The following is a 22,823-nucleotide window of genomic DNA, read 5'->3' as shown; positions in this document are numbered from 1 at the left end:
ATTCCTCAACTTTCTTTCCTTACCTGTTCCCTTCCTACAGTAAAACTCAAATCAGTCTAACCTTTGCATACACCATTCAAAACTACAACTTCCATTATTTAAGACAATCATGTTCAAAAGTGGTGGTACACTCACTGTGTCAGGAGATACACAGTAATCTCCAGGAAAATTATTTAATAACCCAAATTATCCACTATATGAGAAAACTGATAATTTTATTAAATCATGTACTGTAGTTATACAACTAACTACAGACAGCATATAAAAGTATTTGGTATTTAAGATATTATGAAAGATAGGTATCACACAAGGAAGGAGATCACTAAGACTATTTGAATAATGATCTACTATAATTAAAGGTTGTTAAAATATGCCTAAATTTAAATCTTACCATGCAATATGTAAAAGTAGTAAGTCAGTTATATATAATTTGAGACTTCCGGTAGAAAAAAAAATCTTAAAAATGGAAGACCTGCCAGCCATTAAGTTATATCTTATATGTACAAAATAAAAACTATCTTAAGTACAAGCACTAAAAAATATGTATTGTATATTAGTTTCCCAGAAGCTGTCATTTATCTGATATACCTTTGAAGAATAACACACACACACACACACACACACACACACACACACACACACTCGAACATACACATGCACACAAAGACATATATTTGTTATATTTTAATGAATTAATAGAAGGGGGAATTTTAAAGTACTGGATGCTTCTTCAACAAATATTTCATTAAAAACAAAAATGTACCTCTCAAATTATTTGGACTTATTTATTTTTATCAGCAATATGTTATAGTTTTTAAGTATACACATTTGTTTATATTTGTTAATTTCTTTCTAATTATTTTATGTTTCTAGAGTTTTAAATTTTCACTTTATAATGAATAGTTGCTAGTATAAGGAATGTAGTTGAACTTCCAATCTGACTAAAATAGAGGTACAGCCCTAACTGGTTTTGCTCAGTGGATAGAGCGTCGGCCTGCAGACTAAAGGGTCCCAGGTTTGATTCCAGTCAAGGGCATGTACCTTGGTTGCGGGCAGATCTCCAGTAGGAGGTGTGCAGGAGGCAGCTAATCGATGTTTTTCTCTCATAGATGTTTCTAACTCTCTATCCTTCTCCCTTCCTCTCTGTAAAAACCAATAAAATATATTTTAAAAAGTAAAATAAAATAAAATAGAGGTACAGGGTTGAGATTTAGCTCCCCACCACCTAGAACTTTTTTTCTAATTGAACAATATACATGAAATAATGGTTTTCAAATAAGTTGACATAAGGCAATAACATATACTCTATCAAAAGAAAGAATGGATAAACATAAGATGGGAAACCATAAAAATATTAGAGGAATCCACAGGCAGCAAAATCTCAGACATATGCTGAAGCAATATCTTCTCTGATACAGCTCCTAGGGCAATGGAAACTAAAGAGAAAATAAACAAATGGGACTACAACAAAAGAAACCATCAACAAAACAACAAGAAAGCCCACTGAATGGGAGAACATATTTGCCAAATGTTATCACCAATAAGGGTTTAATCTCCAACATTTACAGGGAACTCATACAACTTAACAACAGGAAGATAAACAGCCCAATCAAAAAATGGGCAACGGACCTAAATAGATACTTTTCAAAAGAGGACATTCAGAAAGTCAAGAGACATATGAAAACATGCTCAAATTCACTAATCATCCAAGAGATGCAAATCAAAATGTCTATGTGGTACCATCTCAAACCTGCCAGAATGGCTATCATCAACAAATCAACAAATGACAAGTGCTGGTGAGGATGTGGAGAAAAAGGAACCCTCTTGTACTGCTGGTGGGAACTCTGGTGCAGCCACTGTGGAAGACAGTATGGAGTTTCCTCAAAAAACTAAAAATGGAACTCTCATTTGACCCAGTGATCCCACTTCTAGGAATATATCCCAAGAAACTAGAAACACCAATCAGAAAGGATATATGCACCCCTATGTTCATAGCAGCACAATTCACCATAGCTAAGATTTGGAAACAGCCTAAGTGCCCATAAGCAGATGATGGATTAAAAAACTGTAGTACATCTACACAATGGAATACTACGCTGCAGTAAAAAAAGAAGGAATACTTACTATTGGCAACAGCATGGATGGAACTGGAGAGTATTATGCTAAGTGAAATAAGCCAGTCAGAGAAAGATAAATATCACATGATCTCACTCATCTGTGGAATATAGTGAACAGCATAAACTGATAAACAAAAACAGATCCAGAGACAGAGAAGCATAGGTCAGATGCTGAAACCTCAGAAGGAAGGTAAAGGAGGGTGGGGGTAAGAGGGAGAGATCAACCAAAGAACTTGCATGCATGCATATAAGCCTAACCAATGGACACATACACCAGGGGGTGAGGGCATGAGTTTGGGGCGGGTAAGGGAGGGATAAGGACACATATGTAATACCTTAATCAATAAAGAAAAAATAAATAAAAAAATAAATCAATAAATAAAAAGGAAAAAGAAAAAAAAAAAGAATGCCTAACTACTGCCACCACTCTCCATTCCCTCTCTGCTTTAATTTTCTCTACGTCCTTTATCTCTGCCTGACATTATGCTAAGTATTTCTTTCCTTCATTCCTCTATTATAACAACCATGCAAACTCTATTCCTGGCACCACAATAGGGCTTGTCATTTAAGATATTTTGTCAGTTGATATTTTTTTATAATAAATAAATGAATAAAAGCTATATGAGCATCAATATTAATATGATTGTCCTATCTAATAAAGAGGGAATATGCTAATTGACCCTCACACTGTGGCAAAGATGGTGGTGCCCACAGCCAATAAGGAAGGAATATGCTAATTGACCGCCATGCCCTCAAAGATGGCGGCACCCACAGACACAAGATGGCAGCACCCAGTCCCCTCAACCCCACAGCTTCCCAGGGCCGGCCCGAGGTGCAGGCAAGCCTCAGATGGTGGCTTCCCAGCTGCCCAGGGCCACCCAAGGCTCAGGTAACCAGGGCAGGCCAGGGCTTGTGCTGCCGGCAGTGGCAGCAGCAGAGGTGTGATGGGGCGTCACCTTCCCCTGATCGTCGGGTTGCCTCCCACCACCCCTGAGGGCTCCCAGACTGTGAGAGGGGGCATGCCAGGTTAAGGGAACACCCCCCCCCTGCAGTGCATGAATTTTCATGCACTGGGCCTCTAGTGTTTATATATTTGTTTTTATTTACATATACTAGAGGCCCATTGCACAAAGATTTGTGCAAGAATAGTACTTTCTTCCCATGGCTGCTGGCACTGGTTTTCCTCCGGTACCCAGGACCCAGGCCTTTGCTTCATCAGAAGCCTTCAGTGTTTGCTCTGGCTGGAGCACCACTCCTGTAGCTCCCTCCAACCCCTGCCATCTTTGTTGGGTTAATTTGCATACTTACTCCTGATTGGCTAGTGGGTGTTGTGTAGGTATGGCCAATTTGCATATTTCTCTTTTATTAGTGTAGATACTAGTACAATATTCTGATTTTTGTTGAGTGCATAATGGCAGGAAATGAAGGGAGAGTTGGAGATTTTGACATTATTTGTGTCATTAAAAATTACAAACAACATGGAGGATATTACATATTGGCTAAAGATACTTGTAATTGTAAGTGATAGTGATCAGGTCAGATATTCTGTAATTATACTCTGATTTACACATCTTAGGCTGAAATCTTGCTGCTTTCTTTGACCAACTAACTTTACTGTACTTACTGTACATTTTATTGCTTAGCAATATAAATAACAAGTTTATTTTCAACGTCTATATAATGTGTTGATACCTGTTATACAGAAAAGTGGTTATTGTGAGGATTTGTTGAATGCATAGGACAATTATTGAGAAATTATATATACTAGACCTATCAGATCAATATTTATAGGAAGACAAAAACAGTAGCTCATTGAACTCACTAGGATCTGAGGATGGGTCCCAGATACTTTAAGAAAAAAAGTATCCAAACCATAACATTTCATGGTCTATATTTTTATACTTATATACATATGTATGTATATATGTACATAAAAATGCATATTCAGGCTGCACATTCAAATAAAATAGTGTGAAATAAGGTGTACATATTTTGAAGAGATTTTTGAAACTAAAGATACATTTATAAATTTATTTAATTCTTTATTATGATCACAAAATAAAATCTACCTATTTAATTATTATTTTATGATTTTATGAACACAAGAAAGGGTTCTCTTAGCCACAACAAATAAACCTAGATCTGCTTGACTTAAACCCCTTCAGTGCCACTTTATATGGAATCCAAGTTGCAGTCAAATGATTTAGCAAGTCTATTTCTGTCTACATTCTGTGCCAAGTCATTTCTTGAATCCAAAACAGTTCCATCCTGCCTGGTTCTCCTTTGAAATGATTGAGTTATTATGGCCTATGCCATATTATTAATAACATTTTATACTGTTGGTGGGATAAGTTAAATTAAATTTGAAGTTATCCTAGTATCACAACAGGAAGAAACATGATTCTAAAGAAGGAAATATAGTTTAGTTTTAGAGAACTGGCAACACTGATAAAACATTTGTTAGCATATAAAGTCAGGTAGTCCAGCTGGCTTGGCTCAGTGCTTGAGCGTCAACCTATGAACTAGGAGGTCACAGTTCAATTCCAGGTCAGGGCACATGCCTGGGTTGCAGGCTTGATCCCAGTGTGGGGCGTGCAGCCAATAAATGATTCTCTCTCATCATTAATGCATCTATCTCTCTCTCCATCTCCCTTCCTCTCTGAAATCAATAAAATTATATTTAAAAAAATAAAGTCAGGTGGAATATACCTTGAAATAAGTCTGTAACATAATGAGATTGAGTTTAATATCTTTGCAAAATTAGAAGAAATATACCCCTACCTATGGGAAAAGGTAAATGGCTTTATATTAAGAAGAAACCCCATTCTTGCTTATCATCCATACCAAAGGCATAAAAAGCCATTCTAAGGTTTGATTCTATCTCTTCACAGAATTCCTGATTGACCAAATGATTTGTGGTAGAATTGCTGAAAACTGTGAAGCAAAAACTCACAGTTCAAAATTTTAAAAAATGAGGTGTTAATCTCTAAGTTATCTAAATATTTCACTCATTTTTCAATAAGCTTGAGTCTATTTATTGGAATTTGTATACATTTAAAGGGATAAAACAAAGTATTTCCCCTTTAATTTTAAAATTGAGTAAAATTACATTTCTATTCAATAATCATTATTCTAGACAGGAAAAAATATATATACTTTATATTTGATTTGAGTGACCTCCACTCATTTAACTACCAAATAAGATAAAGGATGATTTTTAATAACTTTAAGGTGAATGATAGATAGCGGAATAATCCACTATTCAAAATTCGATGTTTCCCTTAACTGTTTAAACATTGTCAATTCAGTCAACATTTTGTTGTAAGAATATCAATAGACATAAAGCCAAGAGCACTGATATATTTTAAAATGTACTTTTCAATGCACAAACTGTATGCACTCTTTTAATGTTTCAATTTTGTGTAGCTTACAAATATAATGTAGACTTGATTATTTTTTTCTAATGAATGCCATTTACATACCACCCATCCCTTCCAGTTCCCTCTATTCTGGTATCTGCTGGCTTCCTTCACTGCAAAGTGACTATTTTCCCCTTTATAATTTATAAGTATTTTGTAGAAGACTCCAAGTTTGAGATAATGCAAATATCTTGACTCTCTTCAAATTTTTGTCCTGCAACAATTATGACAATGGTATCCTGCTAGCAATATTCCGCTTTCCTTCATCCCTTTCACATTCCATCGAAATCTCCCATCAGGGAGAGCTGTCACTTCTGTTCTGTATACTTAATTACTCAATCATTTATTGATCACAGCATGGTTTTATGTATATTTATTTTATTCGATGGGTTATGCGCCAGTGCCGTTACTATTTTTGTTGCTGTTCAAATCATCTTAGCTTTAAGCATCGGGGGCTTTCAGTCTGGTTCTTTCACACTTATGGCTTTTCTTGCTCTGTTTTGCGGGCTTCCTTTCTTTTGGCCATTATACAATTTTCCAGGCTTATCTCATGTTTTCCTCCTGGCATGGAATCCCTTCTCCAAAGAAGCCTGTGAACAATACTTTCCTATAATCTCTGCATTTACAAAATACCCCCAAATACATGTAAACATGTGACTTTTTCCTTTATGTTTTCCCTCCTCCTGTGAGGATATATATGAGTCTTCATTGTCAGAGATTTTAAATATTCTTTAGCACAGGAATTCCGTCCGTCCCCCCCCCCCCCGTCCCCTCCCCTTTCTGTAACTTCTATTCAATTGGATTAATTATTCATGTGCTTTTTTCTTTCTCATTAAAAAATCTATTTGATTTTCTGCACTAAGATTTGATAACCTGTCAGTTACATTATATGCCTCAAAAATGTTTTCTTTAGAATGTGCAATTTTCATTTCAATTTATCTTCTGTATTGTTTTCCTGGCAGTTATAAATTTTAGTTTCAAAGGAATCTGGCTCCTATTATCTGATAATAGCCTAATTTTGGTTTTGCTTGAGACATTGTTAGTCACTGTAAGGGTATTAATTTTATTTATGTAAAATGTATGATATTTCTCAGCATTCTTTGTTAATGTTATATTTCTTTTTCCTTCATACTATTGGCTTCCCTCAACTGTCAAACAGTATTATATCTATTTGTCTGCTAATATTTATACATAGTGGCTTTTACTGATATATATATATATATATATATATATGTATATATATCATGAGTATAAGTAACACTTTTTGCATCTCTGGCAATGCTTAAAGGAGTTCTCCTAATAGTGAATTAGTGGTGTGCATGTATAGGATGTTATTAAGGAAATGTGGAAAAAGTGTCTGTTTGGAGTAGGTTAGTTTGTGGGCAGAATATCCAAGGACTTGCTTAGGCCCCCGGTTCTACTCTGGGTGTCTCCTAAAGCTTATTCTCCAATTTAAATTGCTGTGTGCATCATTTTATAGGCGATAAAAATGAACAAAAATTTTGCTAATTGAAATAGTTGACAGATTAGCTGTTCTACAGCCCTTTAAGCATTTACCCTATCAAGGGTCTCAAGGCCACTTCCAAAAGACATTAAACAAACAAAATAACAATAAACAAAAGCAAAAAAAAACAAAACACACAACAACAACAACAACAAAAAACTCTACTGCTTCTCTGCCTCTCGTTTTGAAGCTAACCCAAGCATGATCCATGATCTGAAGGTGGAAGGACTCTTCTTTTTTGACTGGGTGGTGAGGGGGTGAGGAAGAGGGAGAGACCATTATTTTGCTTGTACAGAATAGTAGGTTTCTGCTCCATTGAACTTAACTATCTCTGTAATCACCAGATACATAATATTTCAAAAATACCTGCTTAGGATGAACCCTTTATGATTTTCAACAATGGAATTTGTGCTGATTTTTAAAAAAAATATTTATTTTGTAATTTTAATGGTATTCTGGTAGTAGGAGTGATAACCATCTATGCTCAGTCAACTGTCTCTGAATTAGGAATAACCACTGAATTTTAAAGGAAGTAAAAATCAGAAAAAAATAGTTTGCCATAAAGATAAAGAAAAATATATTACTTTTTGGAATTGTCTTAATGAAATTTGTTACCTTTTAATGAGATTTTATAATGTAAAATTATTTTTAATTTGACTTAATAGTTTGCTTTGTTTTGTTTAAGAAAAACAGCTACATTTTATTGCTTAGGGTTTCTGATTTTATTGTTTGCACAAACAAGCAGGGAAATATTGGGTTTTGGTTTAATATGTTAGCAATTTGTTTGATGATATGAAGTCAGAATTCTAGGGTAAAAAATAAGCTCATGAGCCATATTTATCCAGCCGATATGCTATTTTTGCTCATAAACTGCTTACTTTAACTATTTTCCATGTTTTAAAATTTGAAAATTTTTTATTTCATATCTAGATCTCCTGCTTCTTTTAAAAATGAATTGAACAGACCTGGCAACAGTGATAAAAATCAATTATCACATGGGGAAATTAGCTGGAACTAACAAAAAGCTGTACACTTAAAATAAGGTCAGCTTTCCAATTTGCAAAATCTTTAAGTACTCACTATTGAAGGCCCGACACCTATTTGCACAGCAAAAGATAACCCATTTCTATTCATTGCATTATATATCTGACTTTATTAGGGATTTGACTTTGCAATACTTTCCACATGGAATAAGATGAAGGAAATTACTGTATGTTTAAATATTATATACCAGAGGCCCAGTGCACAAAATTTGTGCACTGGTGGGGGAGGGAGTTTGTCCCTCAGCCCAGCCTGCACCTTCTCCAATCTGGGACCCCTTGGGGGATGTCTGATTGCCGGTTTAAACCAGTAGTCAGACATCCCTCTCACAATATGGGACTGCTGGCTCCTAACCACTCACCTGCCTGCCTTCCCGATTGCCCCTAACTGCTTCTGCCTGCCAGCCTGATCACCCCCTAACAGATCCCCTGCCAGCCTGATTGATGCCTAACTGCTCCCCTGCCAGCCCGATCACCCCTACTGCCCTCCCCTGCCAGCCTGATCACCCCCAACTGCCCTCCCCTGCCGGTCCAGTCACCCCCAACTTCCCTCCCTTGCTGGCCTGATCTCGCCCCCAACTGCCCTCCCCTGTTGGCCCGATCTCGCCCCCAACTGCCCTATCCTGCAGGCCTGGTCCCCCCAACTTCCCTCCCCTGTTGGCCCAGTCACCCCCAACTGCCCTCCCTTGCTGGCCTGATCTTGCCCCCCAATTGTCCTCCCCTGCTGGCCTGATGACCCCCAACTGCCCTCCCCTACCAGCCATCTTGTGGTAGCCATCTTGTGACAACATGGGGGCAGCCATCTTTGGATGATGCGAGGGCAAGAGGCCACCTAGGCTTTTATTAGTATAGATAATAAATTTGTAATATATGTACTATATATTACATATATTTAATATATTTATATAAAATGTGATATATATATATATATATATATATATATATATATATACACTGTAATGTATATTATATTTCTTTTTTAATGTTTTTTATTCATTTCAGAGAGAGAAAAGGAGAGGGTGAGAGAAGCAGAAATAACAATGATGAGATATAATCATTGATCAGCTGCTTCCTACACACACCCTACTGGGTATTGACCCCACAACCTGGGCATGAGCCCTGACCTGACCAGAAATCAAACTGTGACCTTCTGGGTCATTGGGTCGATGCTCCAATACTCACCCACACTGGCTGGGCTATACATTCTTTTTTATGGAGAAGAGAGAAGAAGTAACCTATAAGTAGAAGGAACACTTTGCTTTAGGGCACTAGTGTTAATTCACATTATATTCAAATATTGCTGTAAGAGCAGCAATAGCATTAGCAAAGTGACATTGTTCTCTGTCTGCTATTTTTTAGTATTACTGAAAATTACTTTTTTTGTGGCATTGACTGCCAATTAGTAACCACCAGACGATAGCCATCTTCTTAGTTCTCAATTTTACTAGAAATAATTCTCATATAGTGCTGCTCCTTTAACAATCACCTTTACCACTCGAGACACATATAAAAGTAATTAAATTTAATAGTCTCATTCCTTTAAAGAAAAGCCATATGGTGTACTTAGATTGCAAATTCTAATTGAAGTCAATGAGATTTTATATAGAAAATACTGTTGAAAATGTAGCTGTGTAATCAAATATGTATATACCACACACCACTCTTACTTAACAGAAGAATTGCCCAATACCCCTTTTCATTGTTTTTTTTTTCATGCATACTTAAAAGCATTATAGCTGAACCATGTCTTGCCATGAAAAAAAAAAAACACCTCTAAAATTAATGATGATATTTGCTTCTGTATGTGCAATGCATCTTTTTCATTATCCCTCTAGCTAAATTTTAATATTTCAGTAATCCATAGAACTGTGACTTGGACTACAAGGGCAGTATCTAACTGAGATATGGTCCAATCCATTCACATTTATTTGTTCTATTATATACTATAAAATGAAAGCACCATTAAAAAGGTTGTAAATGCAGTGGCAAAAAACACACAAAACAGCAAAACATGGAAATAAGCCATAGCTTTACTTATTTAGAATAAATGTTCATAGAGTTTTACATTCCAAATGTGTGTGTGTATGTGTGTGTGTGAGAGAAATAGAGAGAGAGATAGAGAGAGAGAGACAGAGAGAGAGATTTACCAGGTAATGTAAATTAAAGGGACTGCAGAGGAGCAAAATAATGCAGGAGCAAAATAATGCATTCTGCCAACCTCTGGCCTCTTATTTCCATTTGGGCTTGAGTATTACCTGCCTCTGGTCAAGGGTAACTGTTGTAGGGCCAAATTAGATTTCAAGGTGGGGAAAGAAGTGTTGAGAAAGAGTTTCTCTTTAGCAAAGGCTCACAAAATTCTTTGTGGGTTAAGATTCTGGTGTCTATGAATAGTTAAGCTCTCCTCATCGGGTGAAATCATAGAACATTATTATTGAATTGTGAACCTTGTGAAAAGGTTTGTAACTAATGATAAGCTCCTAAAGATGAGAGTAGTTTCACCAAGTCTAATTGCTTGATGGCCTAAGGATGGCCATCTGTGCCAAATGCCTTTACTAAGAAAATTTAACATAGATTCCTCATTACGTATAAACAATAGGTTTCTTCTAAAAATGCCATACTGTATTTGCTAAGATGAAAATTTATGTTTATTTCTCATAAATATGTCATTGCCATTTAAAGGGAATATTCAAAGTTATAAAACTTTGCCTTATACTAATAGTAAAAGTGATTTCCCACACACATTTGGCAATTATGTTGATGCATGAAGATGTTATGTTATACACACACATTCACACACACATACACAAATAAAACATGTTGGTTCTAGTAAGATCCATTATTCAATATATTATATATAGTGTTGTATATAAAAATGGTAATTATTGTCTGAAAGTGTCAAATATTAAAATGCTAACTGGCTGTCTAATGTTCCATCAAGTGGGTGACGATTGATTTATTAACTCTATTTAATCTGTTTATACTCTTATATATGCTGTAAAATAAACTTTAAATTTTACAAGACTTTTAGATTTACAGAAAATTGCTAGGATAATACAGGTTCCATATACCCCACACCCAGTTTATTTATTGTTAACAACTTATACTATTATGGTATATTTGCCACAAGCAATGACAAAATATTGGTAAATGATTATTATCAATTATACCTAATTGATATGTAATTAGTTTTAACCTAATGTCATTTTTCTGTCTTATGATCTCAAGCAGGATATGACATCATATTTAGTCATCATGTCTTCTTTAGGTTCTCCTGGCTATAACAGTTTTTTAGTGTGTTTTTTTTAATGGCCCTGACAGTTTTAAGGAATACTGGTCAGTATGATTTTTCTCATTACTAGATATGGTCTATGTATTTTTGAAAGGAAGATCAAAGAAATAAAGTGGCATTCTTGCCACATCATACCAAGGACACATAAATCAACATGACTTATCACTGTCGTTTATTTCTTAATCTTGATCACCTGACTGAGGTCATAATTATCAGGTTTCTTCATTGTAAAGTATGCTCCCTTTTCCATACTGAACCTTTGGAAGGAAATTACTATGTGCAACACATGATTAAGGAGTAGAGAGTTATTCTCCACCTCCATGAGAACAAAGTTTTTTACATAAAGTACTTGTCTGATTTTTTCCACATTTATTCATATCTTTAATCATTTATGTCACTACTAGAGACCCGGTGCACGAATTCATGCATAGGTAGGGTCCCTCGGCCTGGCCAGTGATCCAGGCTGATCGGGGCCGTGGTAGGTTGGCCAGGGGGAGGGGCTACAGGAGGTTGGCTGTGGGAGTGCACTGACCACCAGGGGCAGCTCCTGCATTGAGCGTGTGCTCCATGATGGTAGTGCGCATCATAGCGACCCGTTGTTTGGTTGCTTAGGCTTTTATATATATAGACTAGAGGCCCAGTGCATGATTGAATCATGCATGTGTAGGGTCCCCTACACGCTTTCGCTTTCGATCACGTGGGGAGCTGGGTGCCTGTCCGCTGGTGCACCAGGCCTTTCAGAAGCCTCCGGCGCAGCGACAGCTTCTGAAAGGCCTGGTGGCTGAGTGGACAGGCACCCAGCTCCCACGCTTTTGCTTTCGATCGCGGGGGAGCTGGGTGCCTGTCCGCTGGTGCACCAGCTCGCTGCCCCAGAGGCCCCTTCTGTGCCACAGCACAGCCATGGCACAGACGCTGAGCTCGAGCTGCCGCTGGCGTCGTGAGCTCAGCATCCAGCCGGCCCAATCGGCCACCCCGGCCACCTCGAGTCCCACCCCCCCGCGCCTCCTGGCCAATCACGGGCATAGCGAAGGTACGGTCAATTTGCATATTTGTCTATTATTAGGTAGGATGGACTTGTGGATAATTTTTTCTTTGGGTTATAATGTAATACACATTCGTGTATTTTGAGCCTCCACCTTTGCAAGCTCATTCAGTTGGCTGCTTTGTTTCTTTATCTCTGTGTGTGTGTGTGTGTGTGTATGTTTGTGTGTGTGTGTGTGTGTGTGTGTGTGTGTGTATTTTGAGCCTCCACCTTTGCAAGTTCATTCAGTTGGCTGCTTTGTTTCTTTATCTCCATGGGTGTGTGTGTATGTGTGTTTATGTTTGTGTGTGTGTGTTTATGTTTGTGTGTGTGCGCACGTGTGTGTGTGTGTGTGTGTGTGTGTGTGTGTGTGTATTTTGAGCCTCTACCTTTGCAAACTCATTCAGTTGGCTGCTTTGTTTCTTTATCTCCATGTGTGTGTGTGTGTGTGTGTGTGTGTTTATGTTTGTGTGTGTGCGCATGTGTGTGTGTGTTTATGTTTGTGTGTGTGTGTCCACGTGTGTGTGTGTGTGTGTGTGTGTGTGTGTGTGAACACTTTCTTACTTTCTATTCCTATCAGATGCTCCAGGCTTATTTTGCATTTTCCCTATCCCAATTCTAGAATCAGCTATTCCTTCAAGGCGTACTAGTGCCCTCAAATACTGGGTAATAATATTAAAAACTAATGAGCTAGATATGCTCATTGCCACCTGGATACCCCTCTTCTAGGGCCACACAACTGACAACCAAGGGAATATATGTCTCTACTTAACCTCGTATAGTTCCATATTTATATTCACATACATATTCTATGTGTAACTATCTGCATTTATGTTAAATTAAATGTGGCTTTATACCGATGTCTCTAACTCTAATCCTTTATCACATGTTATTCCAACCTACTCCCCTGACTTATCTGTAACTTCTTCCTCTAATAGTGAGAAACATGACTCTCACCACTTGCATTCTATTTACTTAATTGTTCAATGTTAGTATATATGTATGGTGGATCAAGAAATGTTAACCTGTATCTCTGATTATGTGATTGTAAAAATTACTATGTTAAAGTATTATTGAAAATTTGGGGAACTAGGTAAATAAACACATACACATTAAACATAATTTGTCCAGCTGTTTGTGTTAGAGTGTATATAAGATGTAGCTATTTTACAGCAACATTCTTAACTCCAGGCTTGCGTGAAGTGTGGTGGTTTCTTTTAGCCAAATAAGAATGTGACAGGCTAGATAATTGTTTATAACATGTATTAAAGGCTTAAATTCCCATGGCAAAACCCAAAACCAGTTATGTTATATTATTTAGGTATGGCTTATATCTGCTCTAAGGGGCTTACAGACCGACTTGACTTTATAACCAGAGAGACACAAAAAGACACTGTGGGAACCTTTGCTTAAGCTCCTCAAAAACTAAGATTTGCACACATCTTGCTGTTTATAATCTGGATAAGTGCATCCTGGGGAGCTCTGTGTGGAAGTCTCTTGGTCCCCACTGCTTATCTACACTTGTGGTTTTTTTTCTCCTGCTGTCTTATATCTTTTGCCTTTAAAGAAATCCCCCTATGAGTATACCGTTAAGTCTTTATATTCAATCATATGACCCTGTGACTGAGAGTCACTGGGAAAATGAGGAGAGATTTACTATAATAACCTAATCTCATACAGAATCAAACTTTCTATTATAACTGGGACCCAGGGGAAAATGGAACTAAGAGAGGCATGGCCATAATGACATCCTAGCCCTCTCTAGCCTCTCTTTTTAATTATGCATCTAATTTGTCTTCCTCTTTTTATGGTTTGTCATTCTCTGGAGAAAAAACAAACTCACAAAAGAAACTATATCTTAGCTTGTTGTTAAATGTCCCTGGGACAAATTCTGACTCAGCTTCATTGACCTTTCTTGAATACACATGACCTCTCTACATAACTGTGTCCAAGTAAGGAGCAAGAAATGGATTGTTATTGGCCTGATCATGGTCAAGTGATCAAAATCAATCAATTCTAAGAACAGAATTGAATTATTTTCCCTGGGAAGTTCCTACTCCCACTCTGTGACTAAAACAGATTAAATTTCTAGAAATAAGGAAGGGATCAAATACGCTCAAGCATTTTTGTTACACAATTACAGTGGGATGGGCAGTAAAATGTTTCTTATGCTTTTCACTTATAAATCCTATACATTTTTAAGTTAGGTTTTCATATATTCTGAGACCATCTTGAATTTCTGTTTAAATGGCATCATTTCCCAATTAAAAACACAAATTAAATTAAAATATTGGCCCTGACCCTTTGGCTCCGTTACTTGGAGAGTCATCCTATATGCCTGAAGGTGGTGAGTTTGATTCCCAGTCAAGGCACATATCCAGGTTGCAGGTTTGATTTTGATTCTGGTCTTCTGGGTGGGTATAGGCGGTCTCTCTCTCTCTCTCAGTGAAGATATTTGAACAGGGATATAAAAAAAGATAAGATGTTTTGTTTTTTGGTGTTTTCCCTTATTATTGACTATTGAATTGGATAGAAGATTTCATGTTGAACGCATGTCTGTTGGTAGCCCAAAGCATAACGAACTAGTGAAAAATCACCTATAACCTTATTTTTCATTTTGTTATTTTCTGCTTACAAACACATATGATACATTACAGAAATTACTGTGTTAAGGTTAGAACAACCTCTGACGCTCTATAGAAAACATTTTTTTATCAAAATTTCTATATTTCCAACCATTCGTATTTTTAACCAGAGAAAAATAATTGAGTAAAAACCCCAATCTCAACAATATTGTCATAATTTTGCAATTTAAAAATGTTTTATGTGGTTATGATTATTTATCACAGTAAAATTATCTTTATTAATAAAAATCACAGCTATTTGACTATATAATTTTACTATATATATATATATATATATATATATATATATATAGTGCACTAATATACTTTTTATTCTATCAAGCAATCCTGTAGGACACTCTTAAAGTAAGACTCAAGGAATGATCCATCCACAGAAGTTCACCTTAATTTAAAGTATTTGTAGAGATAATTAGAATACTGGAGCTGTTCATTAACATTTCAAATCTCATTTAAATGTAAATGGTAATAGTCTCTCTTTCTGCAACACTAGGTAGTTAGTGTCTTTCATGAGTAATAAGTAATTTGTTTCCCATTAGCAACAAGAATGAATAAAGAGATAAATCAAAATCTGATAAGAGTCACAGTTCAAATGGTAACCTATGTGAAAGGCAGAGTACATAGAACATTGTTTTCACTATTATTTCATTATTTAAAATGCAATCAATTCATATTTCAACAGCTTTGGTATTAATTGGCCCCTGTTGTGGTATCTGTAATAAATGCATGTGACTGAAAATATTTTTGTAAGATTATATCAAAAATTAGATTTAATTTTGAAATATATTTTTATGGCAATTCAGATTTTAAAAATCTAAAATGCAACCCTGTCCTTAGAAATAGATTGTAAGAAAAGGGAAAAAAAAATCATTAAGATTCTAAGTAATGGAGTGGCTCAGTTGGTTGGTATTGTCCTGTACTCCAAAAGGTTGTTGCCAGATCAATTCATAGTCAGGGCACATATCCAGGTTGCAGGTGCACATATGGAAGGCAGCCACTTAATGTTTCTCTCTCACATCTCTCTCTCTCTCCTCTCTCTAAGCATGTCCTCAGGTGAGGATTTTAAAAAAATAAAAAAATTAAATAATACAAACCACATAAAAATGTTCTCATAATGATATCATACCATTGCTATATTTGTTATATTATATGTGCTATATTTGAAGGATTTCAATGTGCCAATGCTTTTACTCCATGCCTATATTTCTTATAAATATGTCATATGTCTATAAAAATGAATTAACATATACATGAACTTTATAGTCTTATCAGTATTAAAGAGTATTTTATTTTTTATTTTCGTATTTTCTCCACTTAACATGATAAGCTACTGATAAGTAGGCAATAAATTTATATTGATATGTATGACATAATTTGTCATTTCTATTATTCCTACATACTTGAGACATTTTCATTTAAAAAATATGCAGGTGATGGACCATTTGTGGTGGTTTTTTTTTGTTTGTTTGTTTTGTTTTAATATGTGTTTATTGATTTCAGAGAGGAAGGGAGAAGGAGAGAGGATTATCAATGATGAGAGAGAATCATTGATTGGCTGCCTCCTGCGTGCTCCACACTGGGGATTGAGCCCACAACTCTGGATGTGCCCTGACCAGGAATTGAACTGTGACCTCCTGGTTCATAGGTAGACGCTCAACCACTGAGCCTTGCTCGCTAGGCTGGACCATTTGTTTTTGTGTTATATTTCATGGTCACTATTACATTAAATTTTATTTGCCGTGTTTTGTTTTTGTTAATCCTCACCTGAGGATATTTTACCCATTATTTTTAGAGAGAGTAGGAAGAAGGTGGCAGGAGGAGAGAGGGAGAGAGAGGGAGAGAGAAAGAAAGAGAGATGTGAAAAAGACACATCAATTGGTTGCCTTCTGCACATGCCCTGACCAGGGATCAGGATCAAACCTCTTGCCCTTGACTGGGAATCAAACTTTGATCCTGCAGTGCACAATCCTACACTCTAACCACTGCCCCACAACAATGAGGGCTGTCTTTGTTCTTGTTTTCTATGCCATTAAAAAATGTAGCAGTGACATTATGACCACTGATCTTTCTTCTTGCAATAATGCTCTGCAAAATATATATATTGACATAAGTTTGGACATTTAAATTTTACTTGGTTATTTGAGTTAATTATTCGGAATCTTCTACTTGATGGTGTGAAGCCACATAAGAAAAATGTGGCCAGGGGAAAATTGGGGGACTAGAAGATATATGTAATATTTTAAACAATAAAGAATTTAAAAAAGAGAATGTACCTCTCCAAAAAATTCCAAAAAAAAAAAAAAAAAGGAAAAGTTTACTTTGGTATGTACTCTTGGAGGGTCTATATAATAAGCACAGTATACAAGATGAGTAGGGAACTGAAGGCATAGTTCCTATAAGTTAAAATTGTTTCCATATTCTTCAGCTTATCTCTTTTTTTAATATATTTTATTGATTTTTTTACAGAGAGGAAGGGAGAGGGTCAGAGAGCTAGAAACATTGATGAGAAAGAAACATCAATCAGCTGCCTCCTGCACACCCCCCACTGGGGATGTGCCCGCCACCAAGGTACATGCCCTTGGCTGGAATCGAACCTGGGACCGGGACCCTTCAGTCCGCAGGCCGACGCTCTATCCACTGAGCCAAACCGGCTTCGGCATTCAGCTTATCTCTTACAATTAGCTGTTCACCATGTTGTTGAGTATACTGGAATCTTCATTTGAAATATTGGGGAACTCTGTTACATGCTATGTAAATTTTTAAACTTAGTGTCCTTGGATAATTTTGTGAATTCTGATCATAGAACTAACTGATATTGACTTAGTGAGTATTTAGCACACAAATGTAGTAACACAGTGGTTAGACTGGTGTAAAGACACCCCCTAATAACTATGAAAAATAGCTTTATATGAATTTAAGAGATGATGAAGAAGAAGTACTTAACAATATTTTTATGCTAGGATGATTGCCAACTCATCCAATTTTTAAACTGATGAAAGTTTTGTGACAATACCAATGGAATTTAGATTTTTTATAAAATTCTTTTGTAAATGGCTAAATTAATGGAGAGAGAAAGCCCAAGTGACAGGGAAATGACAAATGATACTATCCCATTACTGCCATAGAAAACATTGTCTAAAATGAAACCAATAACCAGAAAGGAGGGAGGTCCTAATCATATTACTTTAAGATTAGTATTGGAAACAAGACCTGGCTCACATTGCCATCCCAAAGCTTTTATGAGACTTGAAAAATGTAATAATCATAGTGTTATCCCATGAGACATTTAGTAATACAATTTACAGCTGTCTGGGCTCAGTGTAAGAGTGAAACATTATCTACTGAAACTAAGGACTGCAGTGTAAAAATTATTAAGATATGTACAGAAATATTGAAGAAGATGCCTGAAGAATCTTCACTGTTTTAAATGCTCAGATTAAATAATTAGTAGTCTAATAAGTTCATAGGAGATATACCATTATCAAGGGTTGATTCTTTCAAAGCACGTTACCAAAAATGTGATTCTTAAAACAAAACATGGTTATTATCTCACAATTTCTACCGGTTGGGAACCTGGCAATGGCTTAAGTAGATGTACTTTAGGGTCTCTCACAAGGCTGCCATCAAAATGGCAGAGACAGCCCAGCCAGCATTGCTCAGTGATTGAGCGTCAACCTATGAATCAGGAGGTCACAGTTTGATTCCCACTCAGGGCTTATGCCCAGGTTGCAGGCTGGATCCCCAGTGTGGGGCTTGCAGGAGGCAGACAATCAATAATTCTCTCTCATCATTGAAACTTCTATTTCTCTCTCCTTCTCCCTTCCTCTCTGAAATTAATGAAAAATATATTAAAAAATGATGGTGGAGGCAGGGGCTCATCCAAAAGCTCAATTTAGGATTTGTGGCTGTTGGCAGAATTCAGTCATCAAGGGCTGTGGGACAGATTCCCTCAGTTCTTGGTTGGTTGGTAGCCGAAGGCCATCCTCAGTTATTTTTGACACATGAGCCTGTTCAACACATCAAGTTGAATCGAAGTGTAGTGTACAAGTAGAGAAGGCAATCCAGACAGTCTGCTAGCAAGAGAATTGTCACAATTTCCTATTGTGACTTAATCACATTAGTCATAGACCATCATCTTTGCCATATTCTATTATTTGGAATTAAGTTCCTAGGCCCAGCCCAGGGATAAGAAGGATGTGAAGGGACCCTAGCCGGTTTGGTTCAGTGGTTAGAACATCAGCCTGTGGACCAAAGGATCTCTGTTTTGAGTCCAGTCAAGGGCATGGACCTATGTTGTAAGCTCCTCCCCAGCCTGGGCCCTGGTCAGGGCCTGTGCAGGAAGCAACCAATCAATCTGTTTCTCTCACATCGATATTTTTCTCATTCTTTCCCTCTCTCTTCCACTCTATATATCAATGGAAAAATATCCCCAAGTGAGGATTAAAAAAAAAAAAAAAGAAGAAGAAGAAGGGTGTGAAGGATATGGGGATTACTAGGAGTCATATTAGAAGCTACTGACTCCAAATAATAACCTAAATACAATAGCTATACTCCTCAAGGGCACAGTTGAACAGTAAATACCAAAAAGGGGAAATTGCACCCTTCCCTCTACTGTAGTAGAATATGCTTGCTAACTTGATTAGAAATGCTGTAAATATCAGTTATGTTATATTTGTTATCTATACTAATAAAAGGGTAATATGCTAATTAGAAATAGGTGACCAGACATCTTCTGGATGTCCAACTTCCTTTTGGACAGTTAGGGGGCAACCAGGCTGGCAGGGGGGCAGTTAGGGGACGACCAGGCCAGCAGAGGGACAGTTGGGGGGTGACCAGGCAGGCAGGCAGGTGAGCAGTTAGGAGCCAGCAGTCCCGGATTGTGAGAGGGTGCAGGCTGGACTGAGGGACCCCCTCCCCGTATGTGAATTTTGTGCACTGGGCCTCTAGTATAATAATAATGGCACTTCCCAAATCATGTCATATAATAATGATGGCACTTCTCAAATCACTTTACTGGAAACAAGGTTCCTTTCAGACTGATGCTTCTCAGGTGACCCTCCTTCTGGGAAAGGGAGGAAAATCAAGCATATATGTAACAGTAGTAGATATAATTTCTTCTGTACCTGACATTGGATATGTGAATGGGAAAACACTTTGAAAATTACTGGGAAAAGAACAAGAAAAGAAGTAACAAAAGAGAGAGAGGAAAAGGAAATATTTGCCCTTTGTGCAAAGGTAGGAAAGGAAGCCTAAGTTGCATATAATCTTTCTGTCTCTGGAGTGGGGTCTGGAAATACACATAAAAAAGTTGAGGTTAGACATGTAGCCCACACACACTAAGTTATGACATGGGCTCCTGAGGTGCAATGGAGTGTGACATTGAACAAATATAGAACACTATGATAGATCAAGAGAGAGATGTAAAGAGAGGTAAAATGTTTACCTACTCTTTCAAAAAAAAAAAAAAAGGCCCTGAATTTTGATTTTATGCTGGGCCCCACAATATATGTAGCTAGTCTTTAATGGGAGGTTTACCAAGAATGGTTATTCACATAACATATAGAGTTTGATTGACACATCCTGCAACTGGAACCAGCTAACTTCAGAAGCCAGCTATCACTATGAAATTTTAGGAAATTACTGTATGATGCTCCCAAGCATTGAAAAACAAATCACTGTGTTTGAAGGATCCCGCAAATAAAAAGGAAGTGCAACATTTAGTGGGCTTATTTGTGTCTGGATGGGCACACATTTTTCATTTGGTATATACATGTTACATTCCATAAAGAGACCAGAAAAGAAACAATCCAAATGGAGACTTGGGAAGCACCAGGAATTGTGAGACTTGTTAAAGGCTGTTGTTTTCTAGACAGGGTAATTGACCCCTAGAATCTCAGTGCACACTTGATATGAGAAGTATCTGCTATACTGTACTCCAGAACCTTCTCTCCACTTTTGAATACATCAAAAGCAAGTATGGTTGGATCTCAATAAGGGGCATTAAGAGGGCTCTGATGATAATGAGAACTGACATAGGGGTGATATAATGTTTTCACACAGAATTTCTAAAAGGACGTATTGTGGAAAGCCTATGACAAACACTAACTATGTTTTTAATAGTAAGATAGGCATGATTTCTATTACTTTTCCCAACTGCAATGAAGTAGGAAATGAGTAATGATTTTTTAATCTTTTAAATCATCCAGAGTTAGCAGTAAATGCAACATCATAGTTGAGCTCAGGTATATATGGAAGGGAAATCAGGATAGATGTTTTTTAATTGCTAAATCTCTAAGCTACAGGCCCTGCATAGACAAATACTCCACAGAGCGATCAGTAAACACTCTTAGGCCTATAAATTGTTTCTCTTTATAAAACTGCATAATGTCAACTGGTTCAGTTGAAGATGATCATTCTTTGCCAAAAATATACTCATATCTTAATAATTTGAACTAAACTTTATAATAGACAATATATTTTATGCCTTATCATATATTCTATAATATATGCCCTATAGATAGTCCATGTTTTTATAGAAAAATGATTTAATTAATGGAATATTTCTCATAAATCACAATTTTAGGAAATAATCTTTTATGTTTGTAAAATAGTATCAATAAGGAATTTCTTAAGTATTTAGTTCCTAAGGAGATTTTAAAGACATGTCATTTTTGGAAAGTGTCATAAATTATTAGCAGTGATTAGCATAGAATGAATCTTAATTATGTTTCAGAACATTGTACTTCCTTTTAGCTTTATTAAGATATACAGTAATTGATTACTAAAACTTATATATAGGCATGTACCACGTAACATTGCAGTCAACAATGGACCACATATACAAGGAAAAATTCCTATCTCGTAGTAACAACTTAGCTATCACAACATTGTGGTATAATGCATTACACATATGTTGGTGGTGATGCTGGTATAAACAAACCTATTATGCTACCAGCCATATAAAAATATAGCACTTATAATTATGTACAGTACACAATACTTGCTAATAAATGACTATGTAGCTGGTTTGTGTGTTAACTATACTATATTTTTATCATTACTTTAGAGTATATTCTCTCAACTTATAAAAAATGTTTGTAGTAAAACATTATTCTGTGTTAGGCTGGCAGCAGCCTCATACATCTCTTGTTTACTGCATCTCAGGATTGCATCATTTTCTCTTGTGCTTCAGTATCATGTGGTATTGTTCATCATGGCCACTAAGCATAGAAAATTCACTGCTAATTTTCCAGTAGGAGTCCACATCAAGTGATTGACCTGAAAACAAAATGAAAAGTGATTAAGGACTGCAAAGTAAAAACAATCAGTGATGGTGACTGTACGCCAGTCAGGCATATCCCATTTCACCATAGCGACTATCTTGAAGAACAAGAACAAAGTAATGAAAGTGATTAAAAGATCTGCTTCACTGAAGGCAATGAGATTAACAAATATTTGAGAAAGGCCTATATCAGATATGGAGTAACTTTTAATGACCTGGATTGAAAGAAAATCCCTAATTCCAACTATGATGTTGAATTTACTGCTAGATCTGGGTGGTTACATTTATTTAAGAACCATTATTCACTTCATAATGCAAAAAGCAAGTGGTGAGTCTGCCAGTGTTGATGTGAAAACAGCCGAAGAACTTTTGGAAACTCTAGGTAACTGATTGTAGAAGATTACTTGCTAGAACAAATATTCAATATAGATGAAACCTCTATTCTGGAAATGGATGCCTGAAAGGATAGGGAAACAGTCTTGCCTGGGGGTAATATAGCTTGATACAAA

Source organism: Eptesicus fuscus, chromosome 4, assembly GCF_027574615.1.
Source record: "Eptesicus fuscus isolate TK198812 chromosome 4, DD_ASM_mEF_20220401, whole genome shotgun sequence".
NCBI classification, from domain to species: domain Eukaryota; kingdom Metazoa; phylum Chordata; class Mammalia; order Chiroptera; family Vespertilionidae; genus Eptesicus; species Eptesicus fuscus.
This window is presented reverse-complemented; position numbering follows the sequence as displayed.